Below are 25672 nucleotides of genomic sequence, written 5' to 3' on the forward strand. Positions count from 1 at the left end.
AGAATTGTTGATGAAACTGAACGAGGATGTAATTGTAAGCATTTTTGTTAAGTAGAAGTATTTTGACAAGTGTCTTGAAGTCTTTCAAAAGTGTATGAATACATATTATAACACTACATGTATATACATTTTAACTGAGTCGTTAAGTCATCGTTAGTCGTTACATGTAAATGTTGTTTTGAAACCTTTAAGTTAATGATCTTGTTAAATGTTGTTAACCCAATATTTATTATATCTAATGAGATGTTAAATTATCATATTATCATGATATTATCATGATATTATGATATATTAATATATCTTAATATGATATATATACATTTAAATGTCGTTACAACGATAATCGTTACATATATGTCTCGTTTCGAAATCCTTAAGTTAGTAGTCTTATTTTTACATATGTAGTTCATTGTTAATATACATAATGACATGTTTACTTATCATTTATCATGATAAAACATAGTGTAACAATATCTTAATATGATTCATATGTAATTAGTAAGACGTTGTTATAACGATAATAGTTATATACATCGTTTCGAGTTTCTTAATTCAATAAACACAATTTTATGTATATAACTCATTGTTAAAATACCTAATGAGATACTTACTTATCATAATATTATGTTAACTATATATATAATCATATATATGTCATCATATAGTTTTTACAAGTTTTAACGTTCGTGAATCACCGGTCAACTTGGGTGGTCAATTGTCTATATGAAACCTATTTCAACTAATCAAGTCTTAACAAGTTTGATTGCTTAAATGTTGGAAACACTTAATCATGTAAATAACAATTTCATTTAATATATATAAACATGGAAAAGTTCGGGTCACTACAGTACCTACCCGTTAAATAAATTTCGTCCCGAAATTTTAAGCAGTTGGGGGTTTTGACGTATCTTCTGGAAATAAGTGCGGGTATTTCTTCTTCATCTTATCTTCTCATTCCCAGGTGAACTCGGGTCCTCTAAGAGCATTCCATAGAACTTTAACAATTGGTATCTTGTTTTGCTTAAGTCTTTTAACCTCACGATCCATTATTTCGACGGGTTCTTCGACGAATTGAAGTTTTTCGTTGATTTGGATTTCGTCTAACGGAATAGTGAGATTTTCTTTAGTAAAACATTTCTTCAAATTTGAGACGTGGAAAGTGTTATGTACAGCCGCGAGTTGTTGTGGTAATTCAAGTCGGTAAGCTACTGGTCCTACACGATCAATAATCTTGAATGGTCCTATATACCTTGGATTTAATTTTCCTCGTTTACCAAATCGAACAACGCCTTTCCAAGGTGCAACCTTAAGCATGACCATCTCTCCAATTTCAAATTCTATATTTTTTCTTTTAATTTCGGCGTAGCTATTTTGTCGACTTTGGGCGGTTTTCAACCGTTGTTGAATTTGGATGATCTTCTCGGTAGTTTTTTGTATTATCTCCGGACCCGTAATCTGTCTATCCCCCACTTCACTCCAACAAATCGGAGACCTGCACTTTCTACCATAAAGTGCTTCAAACGGTGCCATCTCAAAGCTTGAATGGTAGCTGTTGTTGTAGGAAAATTCTGCTAACGGTAGATGTCGATCCCAACTGTTTTCGAAATCAATAACACATGCTCGTAGCATGTCTTCAAGCGTTTGTATCATCCTTTCGCTCTGCCCATCAGTTTGTGGATGATAGGCAGTACTCATGTCTAGACGAGTTCCTAATGCTTGCTGTAATGTCTGCCAGAATCTTGAAATAAATCTGCCATCCCTATCAGAGATAATAGAGATTGATATTCAATGTCTGGAGACGACTTCCTTCAAATACAGTCGTGCTAACTTCTCCATCTTGTCATCTTCTCTTATTGGCAGGAAGTGTGCTGATTTGGTGAGACGATCAACTATTACCCAAATAGTATCAAAACCAGTTGCAGTCATTGGCAATTTAGTGATGAAATCCATAGTAATGTTTTCCCATTTCCATTCCGGGATTTCGGGTTGTTGAAGTAGACCTGATGATTTCTGATGCTTCACTTTGACCTTAGAACACGTCAAACATTCCCCTACGTATTTAGCAACATCGGCTTTTATACCTGGCCACCAAAAATGTTTCTTAAGATCCTTGTACATCTTCTCCGTTCCAGGATGTATTGAGTATCTGGTTTTATGAGCTTCTCTAAGTACCATTTCTCTCATATCTCCAAATTTTGGTACCCAAATTCTTTCAGCCCTATACTGGGTTCTGGGTTCCCGAATATTAAGATGCTTCTCCGATCCTTTGGGTATTTCATCCTTTAAGTTTCCCTCTTTTAAAACTCCTTGTTGCGCCTCCTTTATTTGAGTAGTAAGGTTAGTGTGAATCATTATATTCATAGATTTTACACGAATGAGTTCTCTGTCCTTTCTGCTCAAGGCGTCGGCTACCACATTTGCCTTCCCTGGGTGGTAACGAATCTCAAAGTCGTAATCATTCAACAATTCAATCCACCAGCGCTGCCTCATGTTCAGTTGTTTCTGATTAAATATGTGTTGAAGACTTTTGTGGTCGGTATATATAATACTTTTGACCCCATATAAGTAGTGCCTCCAAGTCTTTAATGCAAAAACAACCACGCCTAATTCCAAATCATGCGTCGTATAATTCTGTTCGTGAATCTTCAATTGTCTAGACGCATAAGCAATTACTTTCGTTCGTTGCATTAATACACAACCGAGACCTTGCTTAGAGGCGTCACAATATATCACAAAATCATCATTCCCTTCAGGTAATGACAATATAGGTATCGTAGTTAACTTTTTCTTCAATAATTGAAATGCTTTCTCTTGTTCATCTTTCCATTCAAATTTCTTCCCTTTATGCGTTAATGCAGTCAAGGGTTTTTCTATTCTGGAAAAGTCTTGGATGAACCTTCTGTAGTAACCAGCTAGTCCTAAAAACTGGCGTATGTGTTTCGGAGTTTTTGGGGTTTTCCACTTTTTAACGGTTTCAATCTTTGCTGGATCCACCTGAATACCTTCTTTGTTCACTATGTGACCGAGGAATTGAACTTCTTCCAACCAAATGCACACTTTGAAAACTTAGCGTACAGTTTTTCTTTTCTCAGCAACTCTAGCACTTTTCTCAAATGTTCTTCGTGCTCTTGATCATTCTTCGAGTAAATAAGTATGTCATCGATGAAAACAATGAAAACTTGTCAAGATATGGCCCACACACTAGGTTCACGAGGTCCATGAACACAGCTGGTGCGTTAGTCAATCCAAACAGCATAACCATAAACTCGTAATGACCGTAACGCATCCTAAAAGCAGTCTTTGGAATATCATCCTCCTTCACCCGCATTTGATGATACCCAGAACGTAAATCAATCTTTGAATAAATAGACGAGCCTTGTAGTTGATCAAATAAGTCGTCGATTCTCGGTAGTGGGTAGTAGTTCTTGATGGTAAGTTTGTTCAACTCTCGGTAGTCGATACAGAACCTGAATGTACCATCTTTCTTCTTGACAAACAAAATAGGAGCTCCCCATGGTGATGTGCTTGGTCGAATGAAACCACGCTCTAAAAGTTCCTGTAACTGACTTTGTAATTCTTTCATTTCACTGGGTGTGAGTCTGTATGGAGCACGAGCTATTGGTGCAGCTCCTGGTACAAGGTCTATTTGAAATTCAACGGATCGATGTGGGGGTAATTCCGGTAATTCTTTCGGAAATACATCGGGAAATTCTTTTGTTACGGGAACATCACTGATGTTCTTTTCTTCAGGTTTAACTTCCTCGATGTGTGCTAGAATGACGTAACAACCTTTTCTTATTAGTTTTTGCGCCGTTAAACTACTAATAAGATTTAATTTCACGTTGTTCTTTTCTCCGTACACCATTAAAGGTTTTCCTTTTTCACACATAATGCGAATCGCATTTTTGTAACAAACGACCTCTGCTCTTACCTTCTTCAACCAGTCCATGCCAATTATTACATCAAAACTCCCTAACTCGACTGGTATTAAATCAATCTTAAACGTTTCATCACCCAGTTTAATTTCTCTATCCCGACATATATTATCTGCTGAAATTAATTTACCATTTGCTAATTCGAGTAAATTTTATTATCCAAAGACGTCAATGGGCAACTTAATTTAGCACAAAATTCTCTACTCATATAGCTTCTATCCGCACCCGAATCAAATAAAACATAAGCAGATTTATCGTCAATAAGAAACGTACCCGTAACAAGCTCCGGGTCTTCCTGTGCTTCTGCCGCATTAATATTGAAAACTCTTCCACGGCCCTGCCCATTAGTATTCCCCTGATTCGGGCAATTTCTAATAATGTGGCCTGGTTTTCCACATTTATAACAAACAGCGTTGGTATTTTTGCTTCGACACTATTCGTTTCGGCATTACTTGTTCCGACATTATTTGTTCCTTTAGTTCTGTTAAACTTTGGTCCGTAGACCTCACACTTTGTCGCGCTATGCCCATTTCTTTTACACCTGTTGCAAAATGTCGTGCAAAACCCCTGATGATTTTCTTCACACTTATGACATGGATGTTTTTGGTTTTTGTTGCCGTTGTTGTTATTGAGGTTGTTGTTGGGATTGTTATTGTTGTTGAAACGGTTGTTGTAGTTATTGTTATTGTTGTTGGGATGTTTGTTGTAGTTATTGTTAGGATTGCGGTTATTGTTGCGATTGTTGTTGCGGTTGTTGGGATAGTTGTTGCGATTGTGGTTGTAATTGTTGTTGTTGTTGTACTGGTGACTCTTGTCACCGTTTTCCTCCCACTTCCTCTTGAGTTGTTTCGTGTTGGCTTCTTCGGCCGCCTGTTCTTTAATTCTTCCCTCAATCTGATTTATGAGTTTATGAGCCATTCGACTTGCCTTCTGTATAGAAGCGGGCTCGTGTGAACTTACATCTTCTTGAATCCTTACTGGTAACCCTTTTACAAACGCGTCGATCTTCTCTTCTTCATCTTCGAATGCTCCCAGACACAATAGGCACAACTCTGTGAATCATCGTTCATATGTGGTAACGTCGAACCCTTGTGTTCGTAAATCTCTAAGTTCTGCCTTGAGTTTATTGACTTCGTTTCTAGGACGGTACTGCTCGTTCATCAATTGCTTGAATGCCGACCACGGTAGTGCATAAGCAGCATTTTGTCCTACCTGTTCAAGATAGGTGTTCCACCATGTTAACACAGTACCTGTGAAGGTATGCGTAGCGTACTTAACTTTGTCCTCTTCAGTACACTTACTTATGGCAAACACCGATTCGACTTTCTCGGTCCACCGTTTCAATCTAATTGGTCCTTCGGTTCCATCAAATTCCAAAGGTTTGCAGGCAGTGAATTCTTTGTAGGAGCATCCTGCACGATTTCTCGCACCGTTAGCTACATTGCTAGATTCAGAGTTATTGTTGGTATGTAGCACAGCCTGTACTGCAGCTATGTTTGCAGCAAGAAAGGTACGAAATTCCTCTTCGCTCATATTCATGGTGTGTCGAGTAGTCGGTGCCATTTCCTTCAAAATAGCTAATTGAATTGAGTTAATCATACAGAATATTAAGAGTAGTCAATAGTATTTCGTAGCATAATATGAACTCATTTATAAAAGCTTTTTCTTCATATTAGCGTTTTATAAGTTTAAATTCGGGTACTACCTACCCGTTAAGTTCATACTTAGTAGCTAATATACAATTCAACTACTATAATTCCATATGAAAAACTGATTATAATAATATATCACATACAAATATTCTTCAAACTTACAACTTCGCTATATTACATATAACATGAAATATAGTACACTTTGATACAGGACAGTTTTGAAGATAAACCTAGTTAATACGCAAGTTGTTCAGCAAAGGAAATAAAGACACGTAATTCATAAGTCCAGAAACAAGTCATGCATTCTGGTTTTACTAAGACGACTTCTCATCCTTGGTCTTGTGGAAAATAACCGTTATGACCATTGGCTAGGCAGCATATTGTAATGTCGTCAAAAGGACGAGGGTTTCGTAATGTCCAACAGCCCCGTAATAATCTAAAAACCTTGTTTCTCACCCCAACTACTGAATCCGTCACTTGTGGGAAAGTCTTATTTAAAAGCTGCAGTTCGATGTTCTTTTTCTCACTTCGGTAAGAAGCGAACATCACTAACCCGTAAGCATAACATGCTTCTTTATGTTGCATGTTAGAAGCTCTTTCTAATTCACGAAATCCTATATTGGGATATGTTGAGTCAAAATAGGTTCTTAACCCGTAGCGTAAAGTTGCATTTGGGTTCCCCGCATTTAATGCTTTAAAAAAAACACGGCGTAACTTACGGTCTCCCCAATGTGATATACCCCACCTATCAAAGGAAAGCCTTTTATAAACTAAGGCATTTCTGGAAAGTCTTTCAAATGTTTGACAAGTTAATTTCGCCATAACTAAATGTGCTGATGAATTCTGACCGACTCTAGACAAAATTTCCTCAATCATATCCTCTGGTAGGTCTTCTAAAATATTCGGTTGTCTACCCTTAACGTCCATTTTGTTTTTATACTGTAAAATAGACAAGGATTAGATTCGTAAAAGATAATTAACAAACAATACAAGCAATTTTTTTACATAGAACATAAAAGTACAAGCACACTACAATACATATAATATACAACATGATTACAACCCTCTAATCTGAATCACTGGTTTCTTCTTCTTCGGACTTGGTTCGTTTTCCTAATTTTCTAGGAATATATAGTGTTCCTCTAATACGAGCCGTCGTTTTCCATAATGGTTTAGAAAAACCTGATGGTTTAGAGGTTCCCGGGTCATTGTTACATTTTAGGAAATACGGATGTTGCCGATACATATAAAGTTCATCGGGGTTGGAATCGGGTTTCTCTATTTTTATACCTTTTCTCTTATTATTTTCTTTCCCTTTATTAAACTGGGTCGAGGTAATTTCTATAACATCATCGGAATCCTCATCGGGATCCGATTCATCAGAAAATTGGTAATCTTCCCAATATTTTGCTTCCTCGACGGAAACACCATTGACCATTATTAACTTTGGTCCGTTGGTTGAAGATTTTCTTTTATTTAATCGATTTACTATAGGTATCAATATTTCTTCCTCCGGAACCTCTTCTTCTTCTAGTTCCTCCTCTTCCGATTCCTCCTCTTCTGGTTCCTCCTCTTCCGGTTCCTCCTCTTTCGGCTCCTCTTCGGGAATTTGTGAATCTTCCCAAAATATATTCGAATCTTCATTATTATTAGGTGAATCAATGGGATTTGTTCTAGAGGTAGACATCTATCACACAATATCAAACACGTTAAGAGATTAATATATCACATAATATTTACATGTTAATAATATATAGTTTCCAACAAAAAAATGTTAAGCAGTCGTTTTTGAAGAAAAACACGGTCGAAGTCCAGACTCACTAATGCATCCTAACAAACTCGGTAAGACACACTAATGCAATTTTTTGGTTCTCTAAGACCAACGCTCGGATACCAACTGAAATGTCCCGTTCATATTGATTATAAACGTTCCATATTAATTGATTTCGTCGCGAGGTTTTGACCTCTATATGAGACGTTTTTCAAAGATTGCATTCATTTTTAAAACAACCAAAACCTTTATTTTATCTATAAAGGTTTAAAAAGCATTACGTAGATTATCAAATAATGATAATCTAAAATATACCGTTTACACACGACTATTACATAATGGTTTACAATAAGAATATATTACATCAAAAATAAGTTTCTTGAATGCAGTTTTTACATAATATCATACAAGCATGGTGTCACGACCCTACTTTTTCCGTTATCTTTTTCCGTTAATTATTTAACGACCGTTAACTGTTAGTGTGCCACGTCATTTCTATGACCTATATTATTATTTTTGTAATAATATATATATAATAATTATTATGTGTTATATGAATATATGTATTCATATTTTAATTTATACGTTTCTACGTCTCGCGGATTTCCATCCGGCGAATCTTTTCGGTTTTTAAACCAACGGTCGAGCTTTCGGGATCTTTAAATTCTAAATATTTTAAATATGATATTTTATGATCATATTATTAATAGGTGTATTTATATTTATTTTTCGTCGCGCGTTTGTTATCTTTCCGGATTTTTAACCGCGTAAGCGTGTTTTCGCGTTTCGGGATTCGTTCGGGCTTTCGGGCCATCAGGAATTGCACGTTTTTCAATAATGGACAAGTTGGCCCACTAAGGGGCCCACCCCCATTCAAAATCGGCCGAATATGGGAGGGGGGTGTATCCCTTTGCTTCTCATTTTTGTTTCACATAATTTTAATTCACAAAAATTCCCTAAACCTAACTTGCACTTTTTCTCCTCTCCTCTCCCTCTTGTGGCCGTCGCCCTTCACACCCATCATCATCATCATTTTGCTTCAACAATTGCTTGGATCAAGAAACAATTAACACCAACGCGTTCTACACAATCTCCTCTACACATCTATATTCTTTTATTCTCGATTAGGGTATAAACCCTAACTCTAGAACTTTTCATTTTTATTTATATTTCTGTATTTTGTGTTTATATTATTAGTATGATGTTTATTAGTTGTTGTAATGTTGTTTGGATGCGTAGAATTACTCGTTTGCATATGTTTTCGGTTTGTAAATTTTGGACAGCAGTTTGATTCGTGTTTTCTGACTTTTTAACTGATATGAATGTTAAAATAAAGTACATAAATGAGTTCCTCTCATCAAGACATTAATTTTAGACTCCGGATTCATGTCGTTTCGATTCCCGGAGCCCTAGATATGCTTAATTTGATTTTTGTTAAAGATTGAAAGGTGTTCTTGGCATGAACAAGGTTGGGTCCGACTTTGTGACCATCCTTGGTGTCTTTAGGGTGTGTCATTTGGTTAGGACTGATGGTGGGACGAATTTTCATGTTCGGGTCACCTAAATCCGAGCCACGGTTCACCCGTTGTGCCTAAATTACTGTTTTGAGTAAATTGATTTTCCCAAGTGTGGTCATGGCTGATATCCACGACCTAGGGACTGTTCTTGGAGTGTTCTTGAGTTCATAATTGTGTTGGGTGGTTTGAGTAGGCGGAAATGCATATGTGGCTCGCCCGAAACCGACACCCGGGGCTCAAGATACGACCCGATGAACTTTTAAACTTAAAACTTGTGGTTAATGATTAAACTTATGATAAAAATTATGGATTTCATTATTAATAAATTACTTTAGATAAAAGAAGTAATTATTATTATTTAAAACTTATGATATAAATATTTATTATATCATTTAATTATTAATTATGATTTAATTAACATTTTAATTAAACTTATGATTAATAATACTTTTATTATTAAAGGAAAATACTTATGATAAGTATTAAATTTGTTTTTGAGAAATTATTAAAAGACTTATAATAAAGATTAAATAATTATTTAATTATTATAAGACTTAATTATTATTTAATTATGATTTAATTATTAAATACTTATGATTTAATAATTTTAATTAGAAGCTTATGATATGATTAATAATTCATTATTAATTAAAAATACTTATGATATAATTTAAAAACTATTATTATTAATAATACTTATATTATGATTAGTATTTAATTAATTTATTTAAATACTTATGTCGTACTAATTATAACATTTCAACTTATATTAACTTTAATAATTCATTTTATTTAATTAAACTTATGTTAAGACATTATTATACACTTTTGACTTTAAATAACATTATAACCTATGTTATTATTATAACTTACACTTTTCAAATTAATGTTGACTATGTTTGACCAAGGTTGACTTTTGAGTTGACTTTCGGTTGACTTTGACTTTCAGTTGACATCTGTTGACTTTCTAAATAAGGAAACTTTCCAAAAATAGAAACTTTCCAAAAATAGAAACTTTCCAAAAATAGAAACTTTCCAAAAATAGAAACTTTCCAAAAATAGAAACTTTCTAAAAATAGAAAGTGTGTGTCCTTATGCTGTTCCAATCAAACCGATGCTTGCTGAGTAATGTTCTATGCCTACTTGCAACATGTACAATAGCTATCATACTAAGACTTGGCCTAAGTTTGTTATTTATTTCGACCTGCTTTATTTATAGGTCGGCGTTGTGATCTTTCTTGATCACTTTACTTTACTTGCTGTTCGCTTGTTTGTGAGATTTCTTCGGTTGCTAATTAAGGTGAGTTATAGTCCCGTTTTTATATACTTTTCAAAGTATACTTTTTGAGATGTGATTACATGCATATTTTAATTTACGGTTAGACACAAGTAACAGTTAAATTTAATTATTCATTGTGAGTTGGACAAAAATATTTCCTAGTCTGGTAACTGTAATCATTGGTTTCTACCGGTGAACGCGAATCCTACGGATAGATCTATCGGGTTTGACAACCCCATTTCGAGCTAGTCGCGCTAGCAATTTATAATCGGAATATTTAGTACTTCGTAATTTGTTGTAGATACACTGTCCAAGTGTATATTTTTATTGTGTTTGGCAAGGGTAAATAAAGGGTTAAGTGGTTACCAGGTGGCTCATTGATAATGGAATAATGTTTAATGTTTTCTAACATTTTTAAATCTTGTGGTCTAAAGCTTACTTATTTATTTAAACTTATAATTCACTCAACCTTTGTGTTGACAGTTTACTTGCATGTTTTCACAGGTACTTGAGTTATTTGATGGTTCCGCTGTCGTTAGAAGAGTCTGCATGCATTTGGGCAGATTTTATGAAACTTAAGTTTGCATTCTATTTTGGATAATTTAAATTGTGGGTTTGTTGGCAATGTTTTGTGTCAACTTTTGGTTCATTACTATGGTTGGTTGATTTTAAACTACTTAATTGGGTTTGTTTCCTTTTTGGGCAACATTTTGAAATAAAAGAATGCAACTTTATTTATTTAATTCATTTAAGTCCGATCAAGTTATGGGACCAACTGACGGATCCGTTAAGTGTTTTGACGGGGTCGCCACACATGGACTCCAAATCTTGTCCTTATTTTAGTATGCAACTGCGGAAGCTCTTAATAATCACCTAAGAATAAACATGCTTAATACGTCAACAAAAATGTTGGTGAGTTATATGTTTAACCTATATATTATCAAATCATAATAATAGACCACAAGTTTTCATATTTCAATATACATCTCATACATAGAGATAAAAATCATTCATATGGTGAACACCTGGTAACCGACATTAACAAGATGCATATAAGAATATCCCCTATCATTCTGGGAAATCCTTCGGACATGATAAAAACAACATCGAAGTACTAAAGCATCTGGTACTTTGGATGGGGTTCGTTAGGCCCAATAGATCTATCTTTAGGATTCGCGTCAATTAGTAGATCGATTTACTAATTCTTAGGTTACCAAGCAAAAGGGGCATATTCGGCTTCGATCATTCACCCATATAATGTAGTTTCATTTACTTGTGTCTATTTCGTAAAACATTTATAAAACTGCATGTATTCTCATCCCAAAATATTAGTTTTTAAAAGTGGGACTATAACTCACTTTCACAGATTTTTACTTCGTCGGGAAGTAAGACTTGGCCACTGGTCGATTCACGAACCTATAACAAATATGTACATACATATCAAAGTATGTTCAAAATATATTTACAACATTTTTAATACGTTTTAATGTTTTAAGTTTATTAAGTCAGCTGTCCTCGTTAGTAACCTACAACTAGTTGTCCACAATTAGATGTACAGAAATAAATCGATATATATTATCTTGAATCAATCCATGACCCAGTGTATACATGTCTCAGGCTAGATCACAACTCAAAGTATATATATTTTTGGAATCAACCTCAACCCTGTATAGCTAACTCCAACATTACTGCATATAGAGTGTCTATGGTTGTTCCAAATAATATATATACATGGGTCGATATGATATGTCAAAACATTTGCATACGTGTCTATGGTATCCCAAGATTACATAATATATTAGAATACATGTATAATACAATATAAGTTAGCTAGGATATGATTTGTATAGAATTGTTACAATATTTTCCGTAGCTACAACAATCAAAAAATATCTAATCTTGTTTTACCCATAACTTCTTCGTTTTAAATCCGTTTTGAGTGAATCAAATTGCTATGGTTTCATATTGAACTCTATTTTATGAATCTAAATAGAAATGGTATAGGTTTATAGTCGGAAATATAAGTTACAAGTCATTTTTGTAAGAGGTAGTCATTTCAGTCTAAAGAACGACGTCTTGATGACCATTTTGAAAAACATACTTTCACTTTGAGTTTAACCATGATTTTTGGATATAGTTTCATGTTCATAAGAAAAATCATTTTCTCAGAAGAACAACTTTTAAATCAAAGTTTATCATAGTTTTTAATTATCAAACCCAAAACAGCCCGCAGTGTTACTACGACGGCGTATGTCCGGTTTTACGATGTTTTTTGTGTTTCCAGGTTTTAAATCATTAAGTTAGCATATCATATAGATATAGAACATGTGTTTAGTTGATTTTAAAAGTCAATTTAGAAGGATTAACTTTTTTTTGCGAACAAGTTTAGAATTAACTAAACTATGTTCTAGTGATTTCAAGTTTAAACCTTCGAATAAGATAGCTTTATATGTATGAATCGAATGATGTTATGAACATCATTACTACCTCAAGTTTTGTGGATAAACCTAATGGAAAAAAGACAAATGGATCTAGCTTCAAAGGATCCTTGGATGGCTTGAAAGTTCTTGAAGCAGAATCATGACACGAAAACAAGTTCAAGTAAGATCATCACTCGAAATAAGATTGTTATAGTTATAGAAATTGAACCAAAGTTTGAATATAAATATTACCTTGTATTAGAAAGATATCTTACTGTAAATAATAAAGATTTCTTGAGGTTGAATGATCACTTTACAAGATTGGAAGTAAGCTCGCAAACTTGGAAGTATTCTTGATTTTATGAAACTAGAACTTATGGAATTTATGAAGAACACTTAGAACTTGAAGATAGAACTTGAGAGAGATCAATTAGATGAATAAAATTAAAGAATGAAAGTGTTTGTAGGTATTTTTGGTCATTGGTATATGGATTAGATATAAAGGATGTGTAATTTTGTTTACATGTAAATAAGTCATGAATGATTACTAATATTTTTATAATTTTATGAGATATTTCATGCTAGTTGCCAAATGATGGTTCCCACATGTGTTAGGTGACTCACATGGGCTGCTAAGAGCTGATCATTGGAGTGTATATACCAATAGTACATACATCTAAAAGCTGTGTATTGTACGAGTACGAATACGGGTGCATACGAATAGAATTGTTGATGAAACTGAACGAGGATGTAATTGTAAGCATTTTTGTTAAGTAGAAGTATTTTGACAAGTGTCTTGAAGTCTTTCAAAAGTGTATGAATACATATTAAAACACTACATGTATATACATTTTAACTGAGTCGTTAAGTCATCGTTAGTCGTTACATGTAAATGTTGTTTTGAAACCTTTAAGTTAACGATCTTGTTAAATGTTGTTAACCCAATGTTTATTATATCTAATGAGATGTTAAATTATTATATTATCATAATATTATGATATACTAATATATCTTAATATGATATATATATACATTTAAATGTCGTTACAACGATAATCGTTACATATATGTCTCGTTTCGAAATCCTTAAGTTAGTAGTCTTGTTTTTACATATGTAGTTCATTGTTAATATATATAATGACATGTTTACTTATCATTTATCATGATAAAACATAGTGTAACAGTATCTTAATATGATTCATATGTAATTAGTAAGACGTTGTTATAACGATAATCGTTATATACATCGTTTCGAGTTTCTTAATTCAATAAACACAATTTTATGTATATAACTCATTGTTAAAATACCTAATGAGATACTTACTTATCATAATATCATGTTAACTATATATATATAATCATATATATGTCATCATATAGTTTTTACAAGTTTTAACGTTCGTGAATCACCGGTCAACTTGGGTGGTCAATTGTCTATATGAAACCTATTTCAACTAATCAAGTCTTAACAAGTTTGATTGCTTAACATGTTGGAAACACTTCATCATGTAAATAACAATTTCATTTAATATATATAAACATGGAAAAGTTCGGGTCACTACATATTTTCCATAATACACTTGGATCTTCGATCATATAATATGTAGATTCTAAGGACTCGTCAATATCTTTGCTAAGAAAAATACTTGCTATTGTTTTCTCTTGTTCGGAACAATTGTTATTTTCATTCAGGGTTTCTAAAATACCGATTGATTAGAGATGTTTTTCTACATTCATAACCCATGTTAAGTAGTTGTTCCCACTTGATTCTAAAGGAGCAAATTTAAGTCTTTTCAAATTCGGCATTTTCTATTATCAAAAAGATGAACAACATAAATCATAATCATAATCAACTTATATTCATAGACAAATAATAAAATGAAATTATAATCATTTTAAATTCATAAGTAGCAAACAACAGAATAATGGCATGATTACAAATGATAAAACCACAAGAGCAGGATAGAATATAGGTTCACCCGGTGGTATATTAGCAATAATGATGATAGTTAGTATGACCAATACAATAGAAAAAAATCATCCTTGTGTGAATCATGTATGAATCATCTCTACAAACAAAACTTTTTGAGAGTGGTAATCTGAGAAAATGAAGATTGATTTGTGAAAATGTGAAAACGGAGATGTTTATTTTATATTTGAAAAATATAGTCGTTGTAACGTCGTTAGTTGACGTTAACAACCGTTATGTATATATGACCGTTGTAACGTCGTTAGTTGACGTTAACGACTGTTATGTATGTAGTGACCCGAACTTTTCCATGTTTATATATATTAATTGAGATTGATGTTTACATGATTAAATGTTTCCAACATGTTAAGCAATCAAACTTGTTAAGACTTGATTAATTGAAATAGGTTTCATATAGACAATTGACCACCCAAGTTGACCGGTGATTCACGAACGTTAAAACTTGTAAAAAAACTATATGATGACATATATATGGTTATATATATAGTTAACATGATATTATGATAAGTAAACATATCATTAATTATATTAACAATGAACTACATATGTAAAAACAAGACTACTAACTTAATGATTTTGAAACGAGACATATATGTAACGTTTATCGTTGTAACGACATTTAATGTATATATATCATATTAACAGATATTCGTACATCATAATATCATGATAATATAATAATTTAAAATCTCTTTTGATATTATAAACATTGGGTTAACAACATTTAACAAGATCGTTAACCTAAAGGTTTCAAAACAACACTTACATGTAACGACTAACGATGACTTAACGACTCAGTTAAAATGTATATACATGTAGTGTTTTAATATGTATTTATACACTTTTGAAAGACTTCAATACACTTATCAAAATACTTCTACTTAACAAAAATGCTTACAATTACATTCTCGTTCAGTTTCATCAACAATTCTACTCGTATGCACCCGTATTCGTACTCGTACAATACACAGCTTTTAGATGTATGTACTATTGGTATATACACTCCAATGATCAGCTCTTAGCAGCCCATGTGAGTCACCTAACACATGTGGGAACCATCATTTGGCAACTAGCATGAAATATCTCATAAGATTACAAAAATATGAGTAATCATTCATGACTTATTTACATGAAAACAAAATTACATATCCTTTATATCTAATCCATACACCAACGACCAAAAACACCTACAAACACTTTCATTCTTCAATTTTCTTCATCTAATTGAACTCTCTCAAGTTCTATCTTCAAGTTCTAAGTGTTCTTCATAAATTCCAAAAGTTCTAGTTTCATAAAATCAAGAATACTTTCAAGTTTGCTAGCTCACTTCCAATCTTGTAAGGAGATCATCCAACCTCAAGAAATCTTTGTTTCTTACAGTAGGTTATCATTCTAATACAAGGTAATAATCATATTCAAACTTTGGTTCAATTTCTATAACTATAACAATCTTATTTCAAGTGATGATCTTACTTGAACTTGTTTTCGTGTCATGATTTTGCTTCAAGAACTTTGAGCCATCCAAGGATCCATTGAAGCTAGATCCATTTTTCTCTTTTCCAGTAGGTTCATCCAAGGAACTTAAGGTAGTAATGATGTTCATAACATCATTCGATTCATACATATAAAGCTATCTTATTCGAAGGTTTAAACTTGTAATCACTAGAACATAGTTTAGTTAATTCTAAACTTGTTCGCAAACAAAAGTTAATCCTTCTAACTTGACTTTTAAAATCAACTAAACACATGTTCTATATCTATATGATATGCTAACTTAATGATTTAAAACCTGGAAACACGAAAAACACCGTAAAACCGGATTTACGCCGTCGTAGTAACACCGCGGGCTGTTTTGGGTTAGTTAATTAAAAACTATGATAAACTTTGATTTAAAAGTTGTTATTCTGAGAAAATGATTTTTATTATGAACATGAAACTATATCCAAAAATTATGGTTAAACTCAAAGTGGAAGTATGTTTTCTAAAATGGTCATCTAGACGTCGTTCTTTCGACTGAAATGACTACCTTTACAAAAACGACTTGTAACTTATTTTTCCGACTAGAAACCTATACTTTTTTTGTTTAGATTCATAAAATAGAGTTCAATATGAAACCATAGCAATTTGATTCACTCAAAACGGATTTAAAATGAAGAAGTTATGGGTAAAACAAGATTGGATAATTTTTCTCATTTTAGCTACGTGAAAATTTGTAACAAATCTATTCCAACCATAACTTAATCAACTTGTATTATATATTATGTAATCTTGAGATACCATAGACACGTATACAATGTTTCGACCTATCATGTCGACACATCTATATATATTTCGGAACAACCATAGACACTCTATATGTGAATGTTGGAGTTAGCTATACAGGGTTGAGGTTGATTCCAAAATATATATAGTTTGAGTTGTGATCAATACTGAGATACGTATACACTGGGTCGTGGATTGATTCAAGATAATATTTATCGATTTATTTCTGTACATCTAACTGTGGACAACTAGTTGTAGGTTACTAACGAGGACAGCTGACTTAATAAACTTAAAACATCAAAATATATTAAAAGTGTTGTAAATATATTTTGAACATACTTTGATATATATGTATATATTGTTATAGGTTCGTGAATCAACCAGTGGCCAAGTCTTACTTCCCGACGAAGTAAAAATCTGTGAAAGTGAGTTATAGTCCCACTTTTAAAATCTAAAATTTTTGGGATGAGAATACATGCAGGTTTTATAAATGATTTACAAAATAGACACAAGTACGTGAAACTACATTCTATGGTTGAATTATCGAAATCGAATATGCCCCTTTTTATTAAGTCTGGTAATCTAAGAATTAGGGAACAGACACCCTAATTGACGCGAATCCTAAAGATAGATCTATTGGGCCTAACAAACCCCATCCAAAGTACCGGATGCTTTAGTACTTCGAAATTTATATCATATCCGAAGGGTGTCCCGGAATGATGGGGATATTCTTATATATGCATCTTGTTATTGTCGGTTACCAGGTGTTCACCATATGAATGATTTTTATCTCTATGTATGGGATGTGTATTGAAATATGAAATCTTGTGGTCTATTATTATGATTTGATATATATAGGCTAAACCTATAACTCACCAACATTTTTGTTGACGTTTTAAGCATGTTTATTCTCAGGTGATTATTAAGAGCTTCCGCTGTCGCATACTTAAATAAGGACGAGATTTGGAGTCCATGCTTGTATGATATTGTGTAAAAACTGCATTCAAGAAACTTATTTTGTTGTAACATATTTGTATTGTAAACCATTATGTAATGGTCGTGTGTAGACATGATATTTTAGATTATCATTATTTGATAATCTACGTAAAGCTTTTTAAACCTTTATTGATGAAATAAAGGTTATGGTTTGTTTTAAAATGAATGCAGTCTTTGAAAAACGTCTCATATAGAGGTCAAAACCTCGCAACGAAATCAATTAATATGGAACGTTTTTAATCAATAAGAACGGGACATTTCAGTTGGTATCCGAGCGTTGGTCTTAGAGAACCAGAAAATTTGCATTAGTGTGTCTTATCGAGTTTGTTAGGATGCATTAGTGAGTCTGGACTTCGACCGTGTTTTCTTTAAAAATGATTGCTTAACATTTTTGTTGGAAACTATATATTTTTAACATATGAATATTATGTGATATATTAATCTCTTAACGTGTTTGATATTATGTGATAGATGTCTACCTCTAGAACAAGTCCCATTGACTCACCTAATAATAACGAAGAGTCAAATGTAAATTGGAATGATTTGTGGACTGATTCACAAGTTCCCGAAGAGGAACCGGAAGAAGAGTCGGAACCGGAAGAAGAATCGGAACCGGATGAAGAAATAGAACCGGTGGGGGAAATAATAAAACGGTTAAGTAAAAGAAAATCCTCAACCAACCGACCAAAGTTAATTATGGTCAATGGTGTTTCCGCCAAGGAAGCAAAATATTGGGAGGATTACCAATTCTCCGATGAATCGGATTCCGACGAGAATTCCGATGATGTTATAGAAATTACCCCAACTGAATTTAAAAAGGCAAAAGAAAATAATAAGGGAAAGGGCATAAAAATAGAGAAATCTAATTCCAACCCCGATGAACTTTATATGTATCGTCAACCCCCGAAGTCCTTAAGTTGTAACAATGACCCGGGAACCTCTAAACCACCAGGTTTTTCTAAACCAATGTGGACAACGACGGCTCGTATTAGGGGAACATCATATATCCCTAGAAACTTGGCAAAACGAACCAAAACCGAAGAAGAAGAAACGAGCGAGTCGGAATAAGATAGTTGTATTCGTGTGGAGTAATATATGGAATATAGTGTTCTTATGCTTTATGATATATGTAAAAATTGCTTGTATTAATAAGTATTTTTTTTATGAATCTAACTCTTGTCTATTTTACAGTTTAAAAACACAAAATGGATAGACAACCCAATATTTTAAGAGACCTACCCGGAGACATGATTGATGAAATCTTGTCTAGAGTCGGCCAGAATTCTTCGGCACAACTATTTAAGGCGAGATCAGTTTGTAAGACATTCGAAGAACGTTCCAAGAATGTCTTGGTTTATAAGAGACTTTCGTTTGAAAGATGGGGGATATCACATTGGGAAACCCATAAGTTACGATGTGTTTACTTTGACGCATATATTGCGGGGAACCCAAATGCTATTTTACGCAACGGGTTAAGAAATTATTTTGACTCAATATATCCGAATATTGGACTTCGTGATTTAGAAAAAGCGGCTAACATGCAACATAAAGAAGCATGTTATGCTTACGGATTAGTAATGTTCGCTTCTCACCAAAGTGAGAACAAGAACATCGGGCTACAACTATTAAACAAAACGTTTCCACAAGTGACGGAGTCGGTAATTGGGGTAAGAAATGAGGTTTTTAGATTATTACGGGACTGTTGGACATTACGTAACCCTCGTCCCTTTGACGACGTTACAACATGCTGTCTTATCAAAGGCCATAACGGTTATGTTGCACAAGACCAAGGATGGGAAGTAGTCCTAGTAAAACCAGAATGCATGACTTGTTTCTGGACGTATGAATTACGTGTCTTTATTGCCTTTGCTGAACGACTTGTGTACTAGCTAGAATTATCTTCACAACTATCTTGTATCAAAGTTATTGTGTGCTATATTTCATGCTTTATGTAAAATAAGCGGTATTGTAAGTTTGTAAAATATTGTATAAAAGTTTGAACGCGAAATATTATTATAATCAGTTTTTCATATAGAATTGTAGTAGTTGAATTGTATATTAGCTACTAAGTATGAACTTAACGGGTAGGTACTACCCGAATTTAAACTTATAAAACGCTAATATGAAGAAAAAGCTTTTATAAATGAGTTCATATTATGCTACAAAATACTATTAACTACTCTTAATATTCTGTATGATTAACTTGTTCCATTTAACTATTTTGAAGGAAATGGCACCGACTACTCGACACACCGTGAATATGAATGAAGAGGAATTCCGTACTTTTCTAGCTTCAAACATAGCCGCAGTACAGGCTGCGCTACATACCAACAATAACCTTGGATCTAGCAGTACAGGAAATCGTGTAGGATGCACCTACAAAGAATTCACTGCCTGCAAACCTTTGGAATTTGATGGAACCGAAGGACCGATCGGATTGAAACGGTGGACCGAGAAGGTTGAATCGGTGTTTGCCATAAGTAAGTGTACTGAAGAGGACAAAGTGAAGTACGCTACGCATACCTTCACAGGTTCTGCGTTAACATGGTGGAATACCTATCTAGAGCAAGTGGGACAAGATGATGCGTACGCACTACCGTGGTCAGCATTCAAGCACTTGATGAACGAGAAGTACCGTCCCAGAACCGAGGTCAATAAGCTCAAGACAGAACTTAGAGGGTTACGAACCCAAGGATTTGATATTACCACGTACGAAAGACGATTCACAGAATTGTGCCTATTGTGTCCGGGAGCATTCGAAGATGAGGAAGAGAAGATCGACGCGTTTGTGAAAGGATTACCGGAAAGAATCCAAGAAGATATAAGTTCACACGAGCCCACCTCCATACAACAGGCATGTAGAATGGCTCACAAACTAGTGAACCAGATTGAAGAAAGAATTAAAGAACAGACTGCTGAAGAGGCCAATGTGAAGCAAGTCAAAAGAAAGTGGGAGGAAAACGGTGATAAGAATCACCAATACAACAACAACAGCAATTACAACAATAATCGCAACAATTACCCCAACAATCGCAACATCAATCGCAACTACAACAAACGGCCCAACAACAACAACAACAACAACAGCAACTACAACAATCATCCCAACAACAATAATAACCGCAACAACAACAACAATCAGAAGCAACTATGCCAAAGGTGTGAAAAGAATCACTCGGGGTTCTGCACCAAATTTTGCAACAAGTGTAAAAGAAATGGTCATAGCGCGGCGAAGTGTGAGGTCTACAGACCAGGGGTTAATAGAACGAAAGGAACAAATGGTGTCGGAACGAGTAATGGTGGAGCAAGTAGTGTCGGAGCAAGTTATGCCAATGTAGTTTGTTATAAATGTGGAAAACCAGGCCACATTATTAGAAATTGCCCGAACCAGGAGAACACGAATGGACAAGGCCGTGGAAGAGTTTTCAATATTAATGCGGTAGAGGCACAGGAAGACCCGGAGCTTGTTACGGGTACGTTTCTTATTGACAATAAATCTGCTTACGTTTTATTTGATTCGGGTGCGGATAGAAGCTATATGAGTAGAGATTTTTGTGCTAAATTAAGTTGTCCATTGACGCCTTTGGATAGTAAATTTTTACTCGAATTAGCAAATGGTAAATTAATTTCAGCAGATAATATATGTCGGAATCGAGAAATTAAACTGGTTAGCGAAACATTTAAGATTGATTTGATACCAGTAGAGTTAGGGAGTTTTGATGTGATAATCGGTATGGACTGGTTGAAAGAAGTGAAAGCGGAGATCGTTTGTTACAAAAATGCAATTCGCATTATACGAGAAAAAGAAAAACCCTTAATGGTGTACGGAGAAAAGGGCAACACGAAGCTACATCTTATTAGTAATTTGAAGGCACAAAAACTAATAAGAAAAGGTTGCTATGCTGTTCTAGCACACGTCGAGAAAGTACAAACTGAAGAAAAGAGCATCAATGATGTTCCCATTGCAAAAGAATTTCCCGATGTATTTCCGAAAGAATTACCGGGATTACCCCCACATCGATCCGTTGAATTTCAAATAGATCTTGTACCAGGAGCTGCACCAATAGCTCGTTCTCCTTACAGACTCGCACCCAGCGAGATGAAAGAACTGCAAAGCCAATTACAAGAACTTTTAGAGCGTGGTTTCATTCGACCAAGCACATCACCGTGGGGAGCTCCTGTTTTGTTTGTCAAGAAGAAAGATGGTACATTCAGGTTGTGTATCGACTACCGAGAGTTGAACAAACTTACCATCAAGAACCGCTACCCACTACCGAGAATCGACGACTTATTTGATCAACTACAAGGCTCGTCTGTTTATTCAAAGATTGACTTACGTTCCGGGTATCATCAAATGCGGGTAAAAGAAGATGATATTCCAAAGACTGCTTTTAGAACACGTTACGGTCATTACGAGTTTATGGTCATGCCGTTTGGTTTAACTAATGCACCAGCTGTGTTCATGGACCTTATGAACCGAGTGTGTGGACCATACCTTGACAAGTTTGTCATTGTTTTCATTGATGACATACTTATTTACTCAAAGAATGACCAAGAACACGGTGAACATTTGAGAAAGGTGTTAGAAGTATTGAGGAAGGAAGAATTGTACGCCAAGTTTTCAAAGTGTGCATTTTGGTTGGAAGAAGTTCAATTCCTAGGTCACATAGTGAACAAAGAAGGTATTAAGGTGGATCCGGCAAAGATAGAAACTGTTGAAAAGTGGGAAACCCCGAAAACTCCGAAACACATACGCCAGTTTTTAGGACTAGCTGGTTACTACAGAAGGTTCATCCAAGACTTTTCCAGAATAGCAAAACCCTTGACTGCATTAACGCATAAAGGGAAGAAATTTGAATGGAATGATGAACAAGAGAAAGCGTTTCAGTTATTGAAGAAAAAGCTAACTACGGCACCTATATTGTCATTGCCTGAAGGGAATGATGATTTTGTGATTTATTGTGATGCATCAAAGCAAGGTCTCGGTTGTGTATTAATGCAACGAACGAAGGTGATTGCTTATGCATCTAGACAATTGAAGATTCACGAACAAAATTATACGACGCATGATTTGGAATTAGGCGCGGTTGTTTTTGCATTAAAGACTTGGAGGCACTACTTATATGGGGTCAAAAGTATTATATATACCGACCACAAAAGTCTTCAACACATATTTAATCAGAAACAACTGAATATGAGGCAGCGTAGGTGGATTGAATTATTGAATGATTACGATTTTGAGATTCGTTACCACCCGGGGAAGGCAAATGTGGTAGCCGATGCCTTGAGCAGGAAGGATAGAGAACCCATTCGAGTAAAATCTATGAATATAATGATTCATAATAACATTACTACTCAAATAAAGGAGGCGCAACAAGGAGTTTTAAAAGAGGGAAATTTAAAGGATGAAATACCCAAAGGATCGGAGAAGCATCTTAATATTCGGGAAGACGGAACCCGGTATAGGGCTGAAAGGATTTGGGTACCAAAATTTGGAGATATGAGAGAAATGGTACTTAGAGAAGCTCATAAAACCAGATACTCAATACATCCTGGAACGGGGAAGATGTACAAGGATCTCAAGAAACATTTTTGGTGGCCGGGTATGAAAGCCGATGTTGCTAAATACGTAGGAGAATGTTTGACGTGTTCTAAGGTCAAAGCTGAGCATCAGAAACCATCAGGTCTACTTCAACAACCCGAAATCCCGGAATGGAAATGGGAAAACATTACCATGGATTTCATCACTAAATTGCCAAGGACTGCAAGTGGTTTTGATACTATTTGGGTAATAGTTGATCGTCTCACCAAATCATCACACTTCCTACCAATAAGAGAAGATGACAAGATGGAGAAGTTAGCACGACTGTATTTGAAGGAAGTCATCTCCAGACATGGAATACCAATCTCTATTATCTCTGATAGGGATGGCAGATTTATTTCAAGATTCTGGCAGACATTACAGCAAGCATTAGGAACTCGTCTAGACATGAGTACTGCCTATCATCCACAAACTGATGGGCAGAGCGAAAGGACGATACAAACGCTTGAAGACATGCTACGAGCATGTGTTATTGATTTCGGAAACAGTTGGGATCGACATCTACCGTTAGCAGAATTTTCCTACAACAACAGCTACCATTCAAGCATTGAGATGGCGCCGTTTGAAGCACTTTATGGTAGAAAGTGCAGGTCTCCGATTTGTTGGAGTGAGGTGGGGGATAGACATATTACGGGTCCGGAGATTATACAAGAAACTACCGAGAAGATCATCCAAATTCAACAACGGTTGAAAACCGCCCAAAGTCGACAAAAGAGCTACGCTGACATTAAAAGAAAAGATATAGAATTTGAAATTGGAGAGATGGTCATGCTTAAAGTTTCACCTTGGAAAGGCGTTGTTCGATTTGGTAAACGAGGGAAATTAAATCCAAGGTATATTGGACCATTCAAGATTATTGATCGTGTCGGACCAGTAGCTTACCGACTTGAGTTACCTCAACAACTCGCGGCTGTACATAACACTTTCCACGTCTCGAATTTGAAGAAATGTTTTGCTAAAGAAGATCTCACTATTCCATTAGATGAAATCCAAATCAACGAAAAACTCCAATTCATCGAAGAACCCGTCGAAATAATGGATCGTGAGGTTAAAAGACTTAAGCAAAACAAGATACCAATTGTTAAGGTTCGATGGAATGCTCGTAGAGGACCCGAGTTCACCTGGGAGCGTGAAGATCAGATGAAGAAGAAATACCCGCATCTATTTCCAGAAGATTCGTCAACACCTTCAACAGCTTAAAATTTCGGGACGAAATTTATTTAACGGGTAGGTACTGTAGTGACCCGAACTTTTCCATGTTTATATATATTAATTGAGATTGATGTTTACATGATTAAATGTTTCCAACATGTTAAGCAATCAAACTTGTTAAGACTTGATTAATTGAAATAGGTTTCATATAGACAATTGACCACCCAAGTTGACCGGTGATTCACGAACGTTAAAACTTGTAAAAAAACTATATGATGACATATATATGGTTATATATATAGTTAACATGATATTATGATAAGTAAACATATCATTAATTATATTAACAATGAACTACATATGTAAAAACAAGACTACTAACTTAATGATTTTGAAACGAGACATATATGTAACGTTTATCGTTGTAACGACATTTAATGTATATATATCATATTAACAGATATTCGTACATCATAATATCATGATAATATAATAATTTAAAATCTCTTTTGATATTATAAACATTGGGTTAACAACATTTAACAAGATCGTTAACCTAAAGGTTTCAAAACAACACTTACATGTAACGACTAACGATGACTTAACGACTCAGTTAAAATGTATATACATGTAGTGTTTTAATATGTATTTATACACTTTTGAAAGACTTCAATACACTTATCAAAATACTTCTACTTAACAAAAATGCTTACAATTACATTCTCGTTCAGTTTCATCAACAATTCTACTCGTATGCACCCGTATTCGTACTCGTACAATACACAGCTTTTAGATGTATGTACTATTGGTATATACACTCCAATGATCAGCTCTTAGCAGCCCATGTGAGTCACCTAACACATGTGGGAACCATCATTTGGCAACTAGCATGAAATATCTCATAAGATTACAAAAATATGAGTAATCATTCATGACTTATTTACATGAAAACAAAATTACATATCCTTTATATCTAATCCATACACCAACGACCAAAAACACCTACAAACACTTTCATTCTTCAATTTTCTTCATCTAATTGAACTCTCTCAAGTTCTATCTTCAAGTTCTAAGTGTTCTTCATAAATTCCAAAAG

This window comes from Rutidosis leptorrhynchoides, chromosome 4 (assembly GCF_046630445.1).
Source record: "Rutidosis leptorrhynchoides isolate AG116_Rl617_1_P2 chromosome 4, CSIRO_AGI_Rlap_v1, whole genome shotgun sequence".
Classification (NCBI taxonomy): Eukaryota; Viridiplantae; Streptophyta; class Magnoliopsida; order Asterales; family Asteraceae; genus Rutidosis; species Rutidosis leptorrhynchoides.